Source organism: Neoarius graeffei, chromosome 19, assembly GCF_027579695.1.
Source record: "Neoarius graeffei isolate fNeoGra1 chromosome 19, fNeoGra1.pri, whole genome shotgun sequence".
NCBI classification, from domain to species: domain Eukaryota; kingdom Metazoa; phylum Chordata; class Actinopteri; order Siluriformes; family Ariidae; genus Neoarius; species Neoarius graeffei.
In genome coordinates this window covers 12,116,142-12,133,045 of record NC_083587.1, presented here as the reverse complement: position 1 = coordinate 12,133,045, position 16,904 = coordinate 12,116,142, and the positions used below count along the sequence as shown (strand labels likewise).

At 42.5% G+C, this 16,904-nt stretch overlaps 1 pseudogene; it reads right to left on the bottom strand.

Annotated features, from left to right (window-relative positions):
* LOC132867694 (zinc finger protein ZFP2-like) overlaps nt 1–16,904 on the bottom strand; it is a 99,042-nt pseudogene that overhangs the window by 70,202 nt on the left and 11,936 nt on the right.

The following is a 16,904-nucleotide window of genomic DNA, read 5'->3' as shown; positions in this document are numbered from 1 at the left end:
TCGAAACCCACAATCAAGGCTAACAAATAAACAGCTATTATAAACAACACAAGAGCTGCTGACCTGAGAAGGAAGATCGTGACCCAACTGGAAACCTGGAGCCCCCGACGAATACCGAAGCTGAGTTGCCAAATACCTTCAGAAGATCTACTAGTAGATGTGAATGCTGCTCTGAAGACAATCTCCACAAGAACCAATCACTGAGACCAACAAGCTGATACATAGTACAGCAACAGTAATCATGGAGATGCTTGGACACAAGGTGGGCTCGGGACAAACAGTATCCACCATGGAAGAGACGATTAGAGGCCAAGATAAAGGCAGCACGGAGAGAAGTTAGCCAGCTAGCTGAACTACAGAAAGGGAACATGGTGAATAAAGGGGCACCCAGGAAGTACAATTCACTCTCCATACCAGAGGCACTCGAAACTGCCAAACAGCGACTAACAGCTCTGGCCACCCGGTTGAAGAGATACACCAAGGAGGGAGAGGCCAGGAGAATAAACAAGCTGTTTTCCACTGAACCAGCCAAGGTGTACTCTCAGTGGCAGGGGAACAACAACCGGTCAGACCCACCAAGAGCTGAGGTGGAAAAATACTGGAAAGACATATGGGAAAGAAAGGCATCACACAACACCGATGCCCAATGGTTAGTGGACCTAAGAGCTGACCACAGCAACCTCCCAGAACAAGAACCAGTAACCATCTCAATGGCAGACGTCCAAGAAAGAGTGTCAAAGATGAAGAGCTGGACAGCACCAGGCCCTGATATGATCCATACGTACTGGCTGAAGAAGCTAACTGCACTCCATGAACGCCTAGCAGCACAGATGAACCAGCTGCTGAGGCATGGGACCCACCCAAGGCAGGACAGTCCTAATCATGAAGGACCCCCAGAAGGGACCCATCCCATCCAACTACCGGCCAACTACCTGTCTCTGCACAACATGGAAGGCCCTGTCAGGCATCATTGCGGCAAAAATGAGTAAGCATGTGGCTCAGTACATGAGCAAGGCACAGAAAGGAATTGGCAGTAACACCAGAGGGCCAAGCACCAGCTACTGGTCGATAGAACAGTCGCCCGAGACTGGTCGCCCGAGACCAATCTGTGCACTACCTGGATTGACTACAAGAAAGCCTACTCAATGCCACACACATGGATACTGGAATGTCTGGAACTGTATAAGATCAACAGGAACCTAAGGACCTTCATCCAGAACTCAATGGAAATGTGAAAGACAACCCTAGAGGCCAACTCAAAACCCATTGCCCAAGTCAACATCAAGTGCGGCATATACATATACCAAGGAGATGCGCTATCACCACTGCTGTCCTCAGCAGCTGATATATATATATATATATATATATATATATATATATATATATATATATATATATATATATATATATATATATACACACACACACACACACATATACAGTGGTGCTTGAAAGTTTGTGAACCCTTTAGAATTTTCTATATTTCTGCATAAATATGACCTAAAACACCATCAGATTTTTACACGAGTCCTAAAAGTAGATAAAGAGAACCCAGTTAAACAAATGAGACAAAAATATTATACTTGTTCATTTATTTATTGAGGAAAATGATCCAATATTACATATCTGTGAGTGGCAAAAGTATGTGAACCTCTAGGATTAGCCGTTAATTTGAAGGTGAAATTAGAGTCAGATGTTTTCAATCAATGGGATGACAATCAGGTGTGAGTGGGCACCCTGTTTTATTTAAAGAACAGGGATCTATCAAAGTCTGATCTTCACAACACATGTTTGTGGAAGTGCATCATGGCACGAACAAAGGAGATTTCTGAGGACCTCAGAAAAATTATTGTTGATGCTCATTAGGCTGGAAAAGCTTACAAAACCAGCTCTAAAGAGTTTGGACTCCACCAATCCACAGTCAGACAGATTGTGTACAAATGGAGGAAATTCAAGACCATTGTTACCCTCCCCAGGAGTGGTCGACCAGCAAAGATCACTCCAAGAGCAAGGCATGTAATAGTCAGTGAGGTCACAAAGGACCCCAGGGTAACTTCTAAGCAACTGAAGGCCTTTCTCCCATTGGCTAATGCTAATGTTCATGAGTCCACCATCAGAAGAACACTGAACAACAATGGTGTGCATGGCAGGGTTGCAAGGAGAAAGCCACTGCTCTCCAAAAAGAACATTGCTGCTCGTCTGCAGTTTGCTAAAGGTCATGTGGACAAGTCAGAAGGCTATTGGAAAGATGTTTTGTGGACATATGAGACCAACATGGAAATTTTGGTTTAAATGAGAAGCATTATGTTTGGAGGAAGGAAAACACTGCATTCCAGCATAATAACCTTATCCTATCTGTGAAACATGGTGGTGGTAGTGTCATGGTTTGGGCCTGTTTTGCTGCATCTGGGCCAGAACGGCTTGCCATCATTGATGGAACAATGAATTCTGAATGATACCAGCGAAGTCTAAAGGAAAATGTCAGGACATCTGTCCATGAACTGAATCTCAAGAGAAGGTGGGTCATGCAGCAAGACAACGACCCTAAGCACACAAGTCGTTCTACCAAAGAATGGTTAAAGAAGAATAAAGTTTATGTTTTGGAATGGCCAAGTCAAAGTCCTGACCTTAATCCAATCAAAATGTTGTGGAAGGACCTGAAGCGAGCAGTTCATGTGAGGAAACCCACCAACATCCCAGAGTTGAAGCTGTTGTGTACAGAAGAATGGGCTAAAATTCCTCCAAGCCGGTGTGCAGGACTGATCAACAGTTACCGGAAACGTTTAGTTGCAGTTATTGCTGCACGGGGGATCACATCAGATACTGAAAGCAAAGGTTCACATACTTTTGCCACTCACAGATATGTAATATTGGATCATTTTCCTCAGTAAATAAATGACCAAGTATAATATTTTTGTCTCATTTGTTTAACTGGGTTCTCTTTATCTACTTTTAGGACTTGTGTGAAAATCTGATGATGTTTTATGTCATATTTATGCAGAAATATAGAAAATTCTAAAGGGTTCACAAACTTTCAAGCACCACTGTATGTATGTATATATATATATATATATATATATATATATATATTATGTTTTTGCAGGGGTCGTAATATGCGACATGAACACATTCACAGGGTCAAAAAGATTGCATGAATGATTGTAGACTGATGCCGCTTTTCCACTACAAACGCGGCTGAGTCGGGCTGAGCCGTGCCGTGCTGAGTCGGGCTGAGCGGGGCTGTTGGAGTTGCATTTCGACTACAACCGCGCTGAACCGTGCTGGCTGGAAGTGGGTGGACACACTGGGTGGAGTTAGCGAAAGTGGGTGGACGTCAGGTGATGTCGTTAAGCAGCGCAAACAGTGACATCAGTGATCTTTTAAGCGGTAGTCTCACGACCCGGATAGTAAACAATAAATATGGAGGACATGGAGTCCTTAGTGTTGCTGGTCTTGGTGCTGTGGCTTGTTGTCACCGACAACGCGGACAGATACTGGCAAGAGCGTATAGATGAGGCGAGGCACATAAGGCTTCAGAAATTCTCGTAATTCGTAATTATTCTTCTTCCGGGTTTGCGGTGTTTACAGATCCCAGCGCGCTCGCGGGGCGTGTGTGGGCATGTGAGGACACTCCTCCTCACCAATCAGTGCACAGGGGAGTGTCTGCTCACGCCCCCAGCCTCACTCGGCACGGCTTGGCTCACTTCAGCCCCACTCCAAAACGGTGCGAGTTTTAGGGGCTAAGCAGGGCTGAAGCGAGCGGAGTCGTGCTGGTTTTTGGTAGTCGAAACGCGAGCCATGTCGGGCTGAAGTGAGCTGAAAAAGGGTAGCGGAAAAGGGCCTTAAGTTTGACTTTTGGAAATGCAATACCAAAAACGGCCAGTAGATGGCAAAAGTGCACCTCACCAAAATATGCTACAAGTAGCATCTAGGATTTCTTTTGATATCAAGTTTTGCTGCTAAGCTTTGTCCTTAACAGGTTACAAATTGACCTACAATTACAAGCTGAACTGTTACAAGGGTATGTGAAATTCAGTCTAGCATTGAAAAAATAAAATCTTTGTAACCATTTAATTTAGGGTACATTACATTTTAATGCACAATTGTCCAGTAAAATACTGGTCACCTGCTGCAGCCCTAAACCATAGGACTGCAGCACATCCTTTAATTCCTGGGCAAGTGCTGCAGCATTGGCTATGTTCATTTTTCGACTGGCGAGGTGTTGCGTTTTAACGGCATTTTCCTCATCATCAAAAAAACGAACAAGGACATTGAGGACTTTGTCCATGTTGTTATTGGTGGCTTCATCGACGTTCAGGGAGAACATGCTGTTTTTTAGTTTGGTGGAAATTTGCCGTTTGAACTCAGGTGTTATCCCCATGAGTGTTAAAATAGCTGGCGAGCTGATTTGAAATGGACATTTTACTTAATGCAATTTTGTCTTCCGCTATTTTTTTTTTTTTATACAGATCGACCAGGGGTTGCGCGAGCGTGAAGGAGAGGTCGTGTTCTGCGAGAAATGCGCACACCCATATTTTCAAGTCACACACACGGTCAGTTATGGATGCCGGTACATCAGATGTTGTTGTTGCTCCTGGTAAGCGCGTCGTGTGTGGGACAGCGCGAACAGCTGCTCTGTGAGCAGGGTCTGACTCGTGCCTAGGAAGAACCTTTTTGCCGCTGGATGCATATATGAGCTTCTTGGAGCACAGCATGCAGAAGCAAGCGCCTGGCTCCCTCAACTTCCTACACCAACTGCTAAATGGCTTGCCATCTCGTCCAATCTCCTCCAGCCATGCCCAGCGCCATTTATTCTTCAGACCTTTATCTATGGCAAGGGTATTTTCCCCTGGCTTCATATACTGCATCGTCCCCACTCCGTGAAATGCCACCCTCTATACTCTGAAGTTGCTTGAGGCACGTTGTGTTAAGACCCGCCCCGTTTTACTTCTGATTGGCTAATACTGTTAGTTTCAGAACTGGAGAGTTGCGCTTCTTTCCTATCATTGGCAGAGAACAAACACACTCGAAAGCCATGGGGTTATCGAACGTTTTTTTCCTCATAATAATAATAATAATAATAATAATAATATATATGAGTGATTCCACGCTTATGGGTACTGAAATGGGGACATGAACTTATTCACCTAAAACCATTTCTTTTTTTACCATCAGATCACAAAACATGTAATCTTTAATGAATGATATGTTAAAAGATATATGCCAAAGTCAAGCCTATGAGTTCCAAAATGATGTCTGTTACATTACTTCTGTTACGATTGTCCATCTCGCGTCTGTTACAAATTAATTACAATCTAGCTATATACCATGTTAATCTTATTGAAAGAATGTGTATGTTTATTCTACTACACATGTTTATTTGCTAAATATTTGCTAAAACATCACCTTCCTATGTTTCAAAAAGTAATTCTACATTGTTAAAATTGAGAATATACATGTCCACAACACTTCTGTTACGTTCTGACTTTGGCATATAAATATGTTTTTATTACATCTCAGAAAATTAAAGTTATCTTTTAACATATCATTCATTAAAGATTACATGTTTTGTGACCTGATGGTAAAAAAAAGAAATGGTTTTAGGTGAATTTTTAAAAATAAGTTCATGTCCCCATTTCAGTACCCATAAGCGTGGAATCACTCATTCATATATATATATATATATATATATATATATATATATATATATATATATATATATATATATATATATATATTTTTTTGCCCGCAGTCAAGCGCTGCACACTGGAAATCCGGCAGGGGGCCGGAATACTTTAATCCCTGATGGCGTCTCCACTATACAGTGCCCTATATAGTAAGTAGCGAGCAATTTCGGACACAGGGATTGTCAAAAGACGCGCGCGCCCTCTTTCGAATGCTGACGTAATCAAGCCGGAAGTTTTGCTTGTTTTGATAGCAATCAGAAAAGTTTGAAAAAAGTAGGAAATTCAGTCCGATTACTCAATCCAGCTTCCGGTGGTCTGGTCTGCACTCTGATGTGTGCACGCTCTGGTCAGCAAGAGAAGAGGCGCGAAATGATGCTGCTTGCCCTTCGCAGCGAGATGTACTCGTCGCTATGGCATCAATATCAAAGCAGGAGGAGGAGGAGGCGCAAACCGGCACGAACTGTCTATGGGTGCGAAGCGACCTCCTTGCCCTTTGGGTCAATATCAACCCCCCCCCCAATTTTTTTCTCATCGGATCTACACGATTCACGTAAGTCACCAATTTTGGTTTCAAAACGGCGAATTTCGCCGAAAGTTGAGGGATTTTCATGTATGAACTGTAGAATGCCATCGTATATCTGTATGCAGTCGGCTGGATGTTTTTCTACTGCAATCACGTGGCCACTTCAGGTAGCCCCGCATGCATTTGTTTAACTCTTTACCCCTTAATGACGACATATGACGACCCCGTGTATATCCCTAAATGACGACATATGACAACCCCATGTATATCCCATAATGACGACATATGATGACTTGTCTAAAACCTTGTCTTTAGACTTTTTTTTCTTGTAAATATGTTCTCAGGGTGAACAGTATATACATACACAAGGGTGGCTGTAGCAACTGCTTTAAGGGGTAAAGATTAATGGTCTTCTGCGTGTTAAATAGTTACAAAATTATAATAAAGCGAATACTTTATGATTTATTTGGTGTATAATGATGAAGTTAGGTTTTTTTTTTTGGCCATGGGAAGGGTGGCGGGCCAGAATTATAACGTGGCGGTGCGCCACTTTAAAAGGGCCCATGGAGAACAATGTACTTAATTGTCCTTAATTACCACCATACAAGTAATAATTTAACTATAACACTATTATCAGTGTAGTACTGCTGCATGAGACTTATTGTTCATGGAATTATTACGGATCAGGAGTTTAATGTACTATGTTAAACGGAAATGTGGATCAAACCAAACGAGTATGTCGCATTTAAATGAAGCTACAGTTAGGTCCATAAATATTTGGACAGAGACAACATTTTTCTAATTTTGGTTCTGTACATTACCACAATGAATTTTGAACAAAACAATTCAGATGCAGTTGAAGTTCAGACTTTCAGCTTTAATTCAGTGGGTTGAACAAAATGATTGAATAAAAATGTGAGGAACTAAAGTATTTTTTAAACACAATCCCTTCATTTCAGGGGCTCAAAAGTAATTGGACAAATTAAATAATTGTAAATCCTGTGTCACATCATCAATAAACACTAGTGACCCAGTGCCACTGGCAGCCATGCATGCCCAAGCCATCACACTGCCTCCGCCGTGTTTTACAGATGATGTGGTATGCTTTGAATCATGAGCTGTACCACGCCTTCACCATACTTTTTTCTTGCTATCTTTCTGGTAGAGGTTGATCTTGGTTTCATCTGTCCAAAAAAAGTTCTTCCAGAACTGTGCTGGCTTTTTTAGATGTTTTTTAGCAAAGTCCAATCTAGCCTTTTTATTCTTGAGGCTTATGAGTGGCTTGCACCGTGCAGTGAACCCTCTGTATTTACTTTCATGCAGTCTTCTCTTTATGGTAGATTTGGATATTGATACGCCTACCTCCTGGAGAGTGTTGTTCACTTGGTGGGCTGTTGTGAAGGGGTTTCTCTTCACCATGGAAATTATTCTGCGATCATCCACCACTGTTGTCTTCTGTGGGCGTCCAGGTCTTTTTGCATTGATGAGTTCACCAGTGCTTTCTTTCTTTCTCAGGATGTACCAAACTGTAGATTTTGCCACTCCTAATATTGTAGCAATTTCTCAGATGGTTTTTTTCTGTTTTTGCAGCTTAAGGATGGCTTGTTTCACCTGCATGGAGAGCTCCTTTGACCGCATGTTTTCTTCACAGCAAAATCTTCCAAATGCAAGCACCACACCTCAAATCAACACCAGGCCTTTTATCTGCTTAACTGAGAATGACATAACGAAGGAATTGCCCACACCTGCCCATGAAATAGCCTTTGAGTCAATTGTCCAATTACTTTTGGTCCCTTTAAAAATGGGGTGGCACAGGTTAAGGAGCTGAAACTCCTAAACCCTTCATCCAATTTTAATGTGGATACCCTCAAATGAAAGCTGAAAGTCTGGACTTTATGTCCATGTCCATTATATAACTATAACTTGAATATGTTTCAGTAAACAGGTAAAAAAACAAAATTTGTGTCAGTGTCCAAATATATATGGACCTAACTGTATATGCTTCATCCTCAGCTATATGCATTAGCCTCATCTAACTGGTAGACAAGGCATCACAGTTATTTATAATGATAATCCAGACATCATACAAAAACTTAACCAACTTTTGAATATGTTTGAAGTTCTTTATACTAACATATGTAGCCAAAAAAAGTCTACCTAGTCAATTCAGCTAATTAAAACCCCAGTTCCAAAAAAAAAAAAAAAAAAAAAAAAAAACTTGTGATGCTGTGTAAAACATAAATAAAAACAAACAATGTGAAGATTTGCAAATCATGGAAACCCTGTATTTCATTGAAAATAGTACAAAGACAACATATCAAATGTTGAAACAGAGAAACTGTTTTTTGAAAAATATATGTTGGTTTTGAATTTGATGTCAGCAACACATTTCAGAAACGTTGGGACGGGGCAACAAAAGAATGAAAAAGTTGTGTAATGCTTAAAAAAAAAAATTTTTTAAAAATTATATATATAAATATAATTTTTTTTTCATTAATCTCTAGTTGTGATAGTAGATGAGCTGACCACAGCAACCTCCCAGAACAAGAACCAGTAACCATCTCAATGGCAGACGTCCAAGAAAGAGTGTCAAAGATGAAGAGCTGGACAGCACCAGGCCCCGATATGATCCATACGTACTGGCTGAAGAAGCTAACTGCACTCCATGAACGCCTAGCAGCACAGATGAACCAGCTGCTGAGGGATGAGACCCACCCAGAATGGCTAACCCAAGGCAGGACAGTCCTAATCATGAAGGACCCCCAGAAGGGACCCATCCCATCCAACTACCAGCCAATTACCTGTCTCTGCACAACATGGAAGGCCCTGTCAGGCATCATTGTGGCAAAAATGAGTAAGCATGTGGCTCAATACATGAGCGAGGCACAGAAAGGGACTGGCAGTAACACCAGAGGAGCCAAGCACCAGCTACTGGTCGATAGAACAGTCGCCCGAGACTGTAAGAAGAGACAGACCAACCTGTGCACTGCCTGGATTGACTACAAGAAAGCCTACGACTCAATGCCACACACATGGATACTGGAATGTCTGGAACTGTATAAGATCAACAGGAACCTAAGGACCTTCATCCAGAACTCAATTGGCCAACTCAAAACCCATTGCCCAAGTCAACATCAAAGTGCGGCATATACCAAGGAGATGCGCTATCACCACTGCTGTTCTGCATAGGCCTGAACCCCCTCAGTCGGATCATCACGAAGAGCGGCTACGGGTACCGATTCCGTAGTGGGGCAACAATCAGCCACCTGCTCTACATGGATGACATCAAGCTGTATGCCAGGAACGAGCGAGAAATAGACTCGCTGATCTACACCACCCGGATCTACAGCGATGACATAGGGATGTCATTCGGATTGGACAAGTGTGGCCGGATGGTCTCAAAGAGAGGCAAGATGATCCTGACTGAGGGGATTGACCTACCAGAGGGCAACATAGGTGATATCCAAGACAGCTACAAGTACCTTGGCATCCCACAGGCTAATGGAAACCACGAAGAGGCCACAAGGAAGTCAACCACAGCCAAATACCTCCAGAGAGTAAGGCAGGTCCTGAAAAGTCAGCTGAATGGTAAGAACAAGGTCCGAGCCATCAACATGTATGCACTACCAGTCATCAGATACCCCGCTGGTATCATAAACTGGCCAAAGGAGAAGATAGAAGCCACAGATATCAAGACTAGAAAGCTCCTCACCATGCATGGAGGGTTCCACCCCAAGTCCAGCACCCTGAGACTATACACTAAGCGGAAAGAGGGAGGCCGAGGGCTAGTGAGCGTCAAGACCATGGTCCAGGATGAAACATCGAAAATCCGAGAATACATCAGAAAGATGGCCCCAAAGGATGAACTGCTAAGTGAATGTCTCAGGCAGCAGAACCCTGATGAGAGCGCAGAGGAGGAGGAGGAACAGACAACCTGGAGGGACAAACCCCTACATGGCATGTACCACTGTCAGATAGAGGAAGTGGCTGATATCAAGAAATCCTACCAGTGGCTGGATAATGCAGGACTGACAGACAGCACAGAGGCACTAATCATGGCAGCACAAGAACAGGCCATAAGCACAAGAGCCATAGAGGCCAGGATCTACCAGAGTAGATCAGACCCAAGATGCAGACTGTGCAAAGAAGCCCCTGAAACAGTCCAGCACATAGTAGCAGGGTGTAAGATGCTAGCTGGATCAGTGTACATGGAGAGGCACAACCAAGTGGCTGGGATAGTATACAGGAACATCTGCAACCAGTATGGAATAGAAGTACCCAAGTCCCAATGGGCCATACCACAGAAGGTGGCTGAGAACAACAGGGCCAAGGTTCTGTGGGACTTCAGCTTCCAGACTGACAAAGAGATCCTGGCTAACCAACCAGACATAGTGGTGGTGGACAAAGAGCAGAAGAGGGTGGTGGTGATAGATGTGGCGATCCCAGCTGACGCCAACATCAGGAAGAAGGAACATGAGAAACTTGAGAAGTATCAAGGGTTGAAAGAGCAGCTGGAACGGATGTGGAAGGTCAAGGGTTGCGTGGTCCCCGTGGTAGTGGGGGCACTTGGGGCAGTAACCCCCAAACTGGGAGAGTGGCTCCAGCAAATCCCAGGAACAACATCTGAAGCCTCAGTCCAGAAGAGCGCAGTACTAGGAACATCGAAGATACTGCGCAGAACCCTCAAACTCCCAGGCCTCTGGTAGAGGACCCGAGCTTGAGGATGACATGGATACCACCACCCCCCACCCCCGCCGGGGGTGAGAAGGAGATTTTTTAAAAATAAATAAAACAATTTGGTTAATTGGCAACAGGTCAGTAACATGATTGGGTATTAAGAGAGCATCCCAGAGAGGCGGAGTCTCTCAGAAGTAAAGATGGGGCAGGGTTCACCGCTCTGTGAAAGACTGGTCAAACAGTGCAACAATTTAAGAATAACGTTCCTCAATGTAAAACTGCAAAGAATTTGGGGATCACATCATCTATGGTACATAATATCATTAAAAGATTCAGAGAATCTGGAGATCTCTGTATGCAAGAGACAAGGCTGAAAACTGACATTGGATGTCTGTAATCTTCAGGCGACACTGTATTAAAAGCAGAAATGTGTCTGTTGTGTAAATCACTGTATGAGCTCAGGAACACTTCAGAAAAAAACATCGTCTGTGAAAACACTGCATTACTGCATCCACAAATGCAAGTTAAAATAAAATAAAAACAGAGCATCAACGAAGCAGTTGCTCCAACAGCTGTACCACGAGAAACCAGACTCATTTATAACTAGCTAAGTTGCTCTTCATGAGAACAATCAGATCTTCCCAAATGTTTACAGAGAGTGTTGTTAAAAGTAGACATGACGCAACACAGTGGCAGTGTTCTTCCCAGAGCACTTTTGTGTTTCAGGGCTGATGCGCTTTAATTTCATGCCCACACACTCTAAATTTGCCAACACGCTATTTTTTTACTCCAACACTTGCTAAAAAATCACGTCAGATTTCTACCTTGTGATGTTTGGGCCATATGTTGAAGGGAAATCAGTGTTTTGGACTGGTTTGCTGCCATGATGCACTCCGGCAGACCAGAAATACCCCAGGGAAATCCCCAACCACAACAAACGCCCTCAAGCAGTTTGCTGTTGCACTGGTACCATGACACTTCAGTGCACGGGCAAGCACCCTTGCACTGACATCACATTTACCTTAGCAACTGTAGCTAGGCTATGCCTGGGGGACAAGCAAACTTTGCTTACATACTGTTCACATACTGAAGCCAAGCGAACATGTCCGGTGTCTATTGCCTGAGAAAACTACAGCTAAAAAAAAAAAAAAGCTGTACTACTGTATTACTTAGATAATCTTCGTCAGAAAGAAGCAAAGGATAGATATACGGAGAAATTAGAGTTTATTAGTGGTTATGATCCATACAAAATTCTTCGAAATGATTGGAGTGATGGTGCAGATTTGTGGCCTAACGTTAGCTACATGTTGGAATAAACCTTCTTTCCCCCCCCCCCAAAGAGTCCTGACACGGAAGAACAGTTTAGGGAAAAAAGAAAAAAAAAAAAAAAAAAACACCAACCACACAACAGAATGTTGCGAAAGCCAAAAGCATTTACTCTCAAAGGACTCCTACCTGAACTGTTGGCAAGATGGTATTCCCAGCTCTCCATGTCTCAACAACCCCGAGAACACCGCTATTTGCATGCCATCATTTTTTACAGCTTTTTATTGTTAAAACAATATCTGAAAATGTTATTTTTTGTAAAATAAAATCTTATTCTAGACTTTCAAACAATATTGTAAGATGTTAATTTTTTTTTACATATGTGATGCTGACATCAAACTCAAAATGAGCAGATATTTTTATAAATAAATAAAATCTCAATATCAACATTTGATATGCTGTCTTTGTACCATTTTCAATGAAATATACGCTTTCCATAATTGTTGGGATGCTGCAATTATCAATTGTGATTGAGCGTCGGCTGTGAAAGGTGAGGAGGCAGGTTGAACCAGCAGGTAACGTGATGAGGTGCACCTGTGTCAAATTACTGGCTGTCTATTAACCTGTCTCTGGGTGTGTCTTTCAGACAGTCAGGAATGAGAGAGTTGTGACACCATTGCCTGTGTGTTTGTCACTGAAAAGTGCATGAAAATAAAATAACTAACCTGTTCTGAACTCTGCTTCCCATTCCTCTGTTTTTACCAAAGTTAAAAAGTTGTTACTCTGGTGCCGAAACCCAGGACTGAGGAATGTACATCACCATGGGATCCAAACCAGACATGCAATTCGGTTAACATGGGGCAGCCTTGGGCTGAAGTGCCCTTGAGCAAGCTACCTAACCCCTAACTGTGTCACAGTCCGGCCCAGTCCACCCATGCCTTAGATTGTGGGACTTCCATGCCGGCTCCAGGACAGAAATTCAGTCCTGCCTTGCTGAAGGCCATTTCCTGAAGCGGCACTCCCACACCTGCTACCACTCCTCTCCCATCAGCCAGGGCTTTTTAAGAACTGTTTAGAGCTACTCCATTTGCCAGACTGTCTCTAGTAGACTTTCCTCACCTCACTACAACTCATTGGTATTGGGTCTCTTGAGTCCCCCTGCCTGAATTTCTCCTTGTTTTTTGTCAAGTTTTTCTGTCCATTTTTTGGTCCCTGTTTTTTGCCTGCCTGTTATTTTGAATTGTGCCTTTTGCAACCTCTACCTGGATTTCCCTTGTCCGTGTGTTCATCAGTTTTTGTGAAGATTTTTCTGTCCTGTTTTTTGTCCCTGATCGTGTCTACCTGCTCCTCTGTGTTTTTAACCTCCTGGCCTGTTTTCTGATTACCGATTTTTGCCTGAGCCCTACTGTACCTTTTGCCTTTCTGCCATCTACTTCATTAAAGAAGTTCTCTTTACACTGCCTATTTTCTGAGTCTGCTCTTGGGTCCTCACTTCACCTCAGCTCGCCACTCCTGACAAACTGATCCCTGGGCGCTGTAGTATGGCTGCCCACTGCTCTGGGTGTGTGTGCGCGTGGGCATGTTCACTGCTTCAGATGGGTTAAATGCAGAGGATGAATTTCACTGTGCTTGAGTGTGCATGTGACAAATAAAGGCTTCTTCTTTTTCTTTAAAGAGCTCTTCCAAATGCTCACCAAAAACCTCCAGCACCAGCAGCACGCCCTCGTTGCGCTGACAGTCGATCAGGGCTGGTGCTTCCAGGCTCTGCTCAAAGCCTAGGCAAGGACCCGTAGGTGATACGGAGCTGGAAACAGTCTGCGGGTGCTCCAGCTATCGTCCCTGCAGCCAGCGTGCCCGTCCAGCTGGTGAAGATGGGCCCCCAGGACAATCCAAATGCCTTCCTATGCAGATGACAAAAATCAGTGCTTCAACCAAATATATTGAGATATTGTTTAATCAGTGGCAATATTTTGGAATTCAACCACAGGCCACTATACATTACATCTATATTATCTCCTCCTTGTAAATTATAATTTATTTTATTAACTTGTTTTCAGTTTGGTGTAGGTCTATAGTAGTAGTCGTAGTAGTAGTAATAGTAGTAGTAGTCACCAGTGGTAGTGGCAGTAGTAGTAGTAGTGGTTGATGTTGCAGTAGTTGTTGTTGTAAATCTAGTATGACTAATTATCTTGGGTATCAGGGGTATCAGTTTTTTCAGGTGAATGTACTCTCTGCCAAAGAATGACAAAATAGATGTATTTTTCTTTTTTTCTTATCCATGTTTTCTTGTCTCTTTCGAATATTCGTACATAGACCGTAAGACGCCACCTAGCGAAAGACTTGGATCAGGTTTTACTCGCTTGGGACGCTACAAACGGGGCGGCATAAATACACGAACGGGTCCGACATATATTCAAAATGGCGGCGGTCAAAACAAATTCATCCGATGCTGAAATCTGTTGAATATCCAGATAATTATGTTGGAAGTTGCATATCTGTGCAAGATTTTCAATATTGAGACCATGAAGTCAAGTAATAGCAGTCCCCCCAGGATTTCACGGGCCTTTTTTGTGATTGTTGCGGGCTAAAATGTCTGATGTTGCGGGGGTTTTCCAAAAAATTGCGATGAAAGTTGCGGTGTTTTTTAGGTTTTTGTTGCGATTACATTGCGGGAGGAAGTGAAAGTTGCGAGAAATTGTTGCGATTTTCTCTTTTTGTGATTAAAATTGAGTGATATGTTAAATATTAAATTATTACTGAAAAACTATTGATTAAAAAAAACAGACACTGAGAAATGGTCCTATAAACAACTTTACCAGTATAAAAGATTACCAGGACTACAAAAATGCAGAAAAATAGGCTTTACTTCTCCAAATGCACCTGTTGGTTCAAAAGTTAAAGTGCATAGAACCTCACAGCACAACATGAAGTTACCTTAAAATATAATATAAATGCCTCAGCTTTCATTAAAAAAAAATATATATATATATTAATACTAGTACTGTGTGCAGGCAGTCTCTCCTGAAGACTAAATTAAACAATAATTATAAACTAATAAAATAAATGGCTCAGGCTTCATAGAAGAAAAAAAAAATTTTGAACAGAATCTCACAGTATGATGCTGAAGCTGCCTAAACAATGGAAAATAAAATACCATTTTGGCAAAAATGTTGGCATCCATTAATTTCTTGTATTAAGTAAAAAAAAAAAAAATGTAAAGTGCATACAGTCCTTCACTGTAAACATAACACACTTTCAGTAACAGAATTTAAGCCTATATAAACACTGACTCGCACATGCTGCTTCTCTTGAACGGAAACACGGAAGGAAGCAGTGTTGCCAGATACTGCTGACGTTTTCCAGCCCAAAATATGTTCAAAACCCGCCAAAATGCACTTGAAATCCCCCAACTGGGCGGGACAACGCCCAATCTGGCAACAGTGGAAGTAAGGCGGAAGGTAGTTTGTCGACGTCATCTCAAGACGACGCCAACGATTGGTCAAATTTGCGGGAAAGTTGCGGTGATTGGATATAATTGCAACACCGCCCTGAATTCGCGGGGATTGGTTGAATTTGCGCTGAAGCTGCAACATCACTAAATCCTGGAGGGTCTGTGATACGCCACGAAACGTTCCAAATAGGGTATAAAATGCTCGTGTCCATATTGGCCCCTGCCCCTCTAGACAATGCGTTCATTATTCGAAATAGTGCGTCTTAGATGCGGGCGCGCCAACAATCTGAATCTCTGTGTATGTTGTCCCCGTGTCTGCGCGAGTTTCCTCCGGGTGCTCCGGTTTTCCCCACAGTTCAAAGACATGCAGTACAAGGGGGCCACTGTAATTGGCGCAAGCTGTAGTGGTTTCCAAGCCATAATGTATGTGCATACAGTGCTCAGCGTAAATGAGTACACCCCCTTTGAAAAGTAACATTTTAAACAATATCTCAATGAACACAAACAATTTCCAAAATGTTGACAAGACAAAGTTTAATATAACATCTGTTTAACTTATGACGTGAAAGTAAGAAAGCACAACTTTATTCATCACACACTTGTAAAATTTCCTCTCTGCATTTAACCCATCTGAAGCAGTGAACACACACATGCACGTGAGCAATGAGCACACACCCATACCCAGAGCAGTGGGCAGCCATGCTAACAGCACCCAGGGAGCAGTTGGCTCAAGGGCACCTCAGCCCAAGGCCGTCCCATAAACCTAACTGCATGTCTTTGGAGTGTGGGGGAAACCAGAGCACCTGGAGGAAACCCACGCAGACACTGGGAGAACATGCAAACTAGGGCTGTGCCGATAGACGATGCCATCGTCCATCGACGATGGTGGTCATCCATCACGATGGAGAGCCACCATCGTGATACCATGCCCCCTCCTGTCATAAACATGCATATACGGTATCATCTGGGCCTATTTAACCTAAAAAGTTAGTTTTTTGTTAGTTTAGTTAGTTAGTTTTGTTTAATATATAAATATATTATATAACATATATATAAATACATAATTATATAAATCATTATAAAGTAATATCCTATTACCGCTTGTTCACGTAGGCTATGGTGCAAGGACGTGCTAGTGAACATAACGTGGTTACACAAATACAGTATGCTACTAATAATAAATTTCGACTTCATTTTTTAGCCTACACTATACTTTTAATGTAAAATTTGTCATGTTGTTCAAACAAATAGCCACTATTAACGACTTCAGTCGGGAAATATTGCACCTTATCAAACGGCA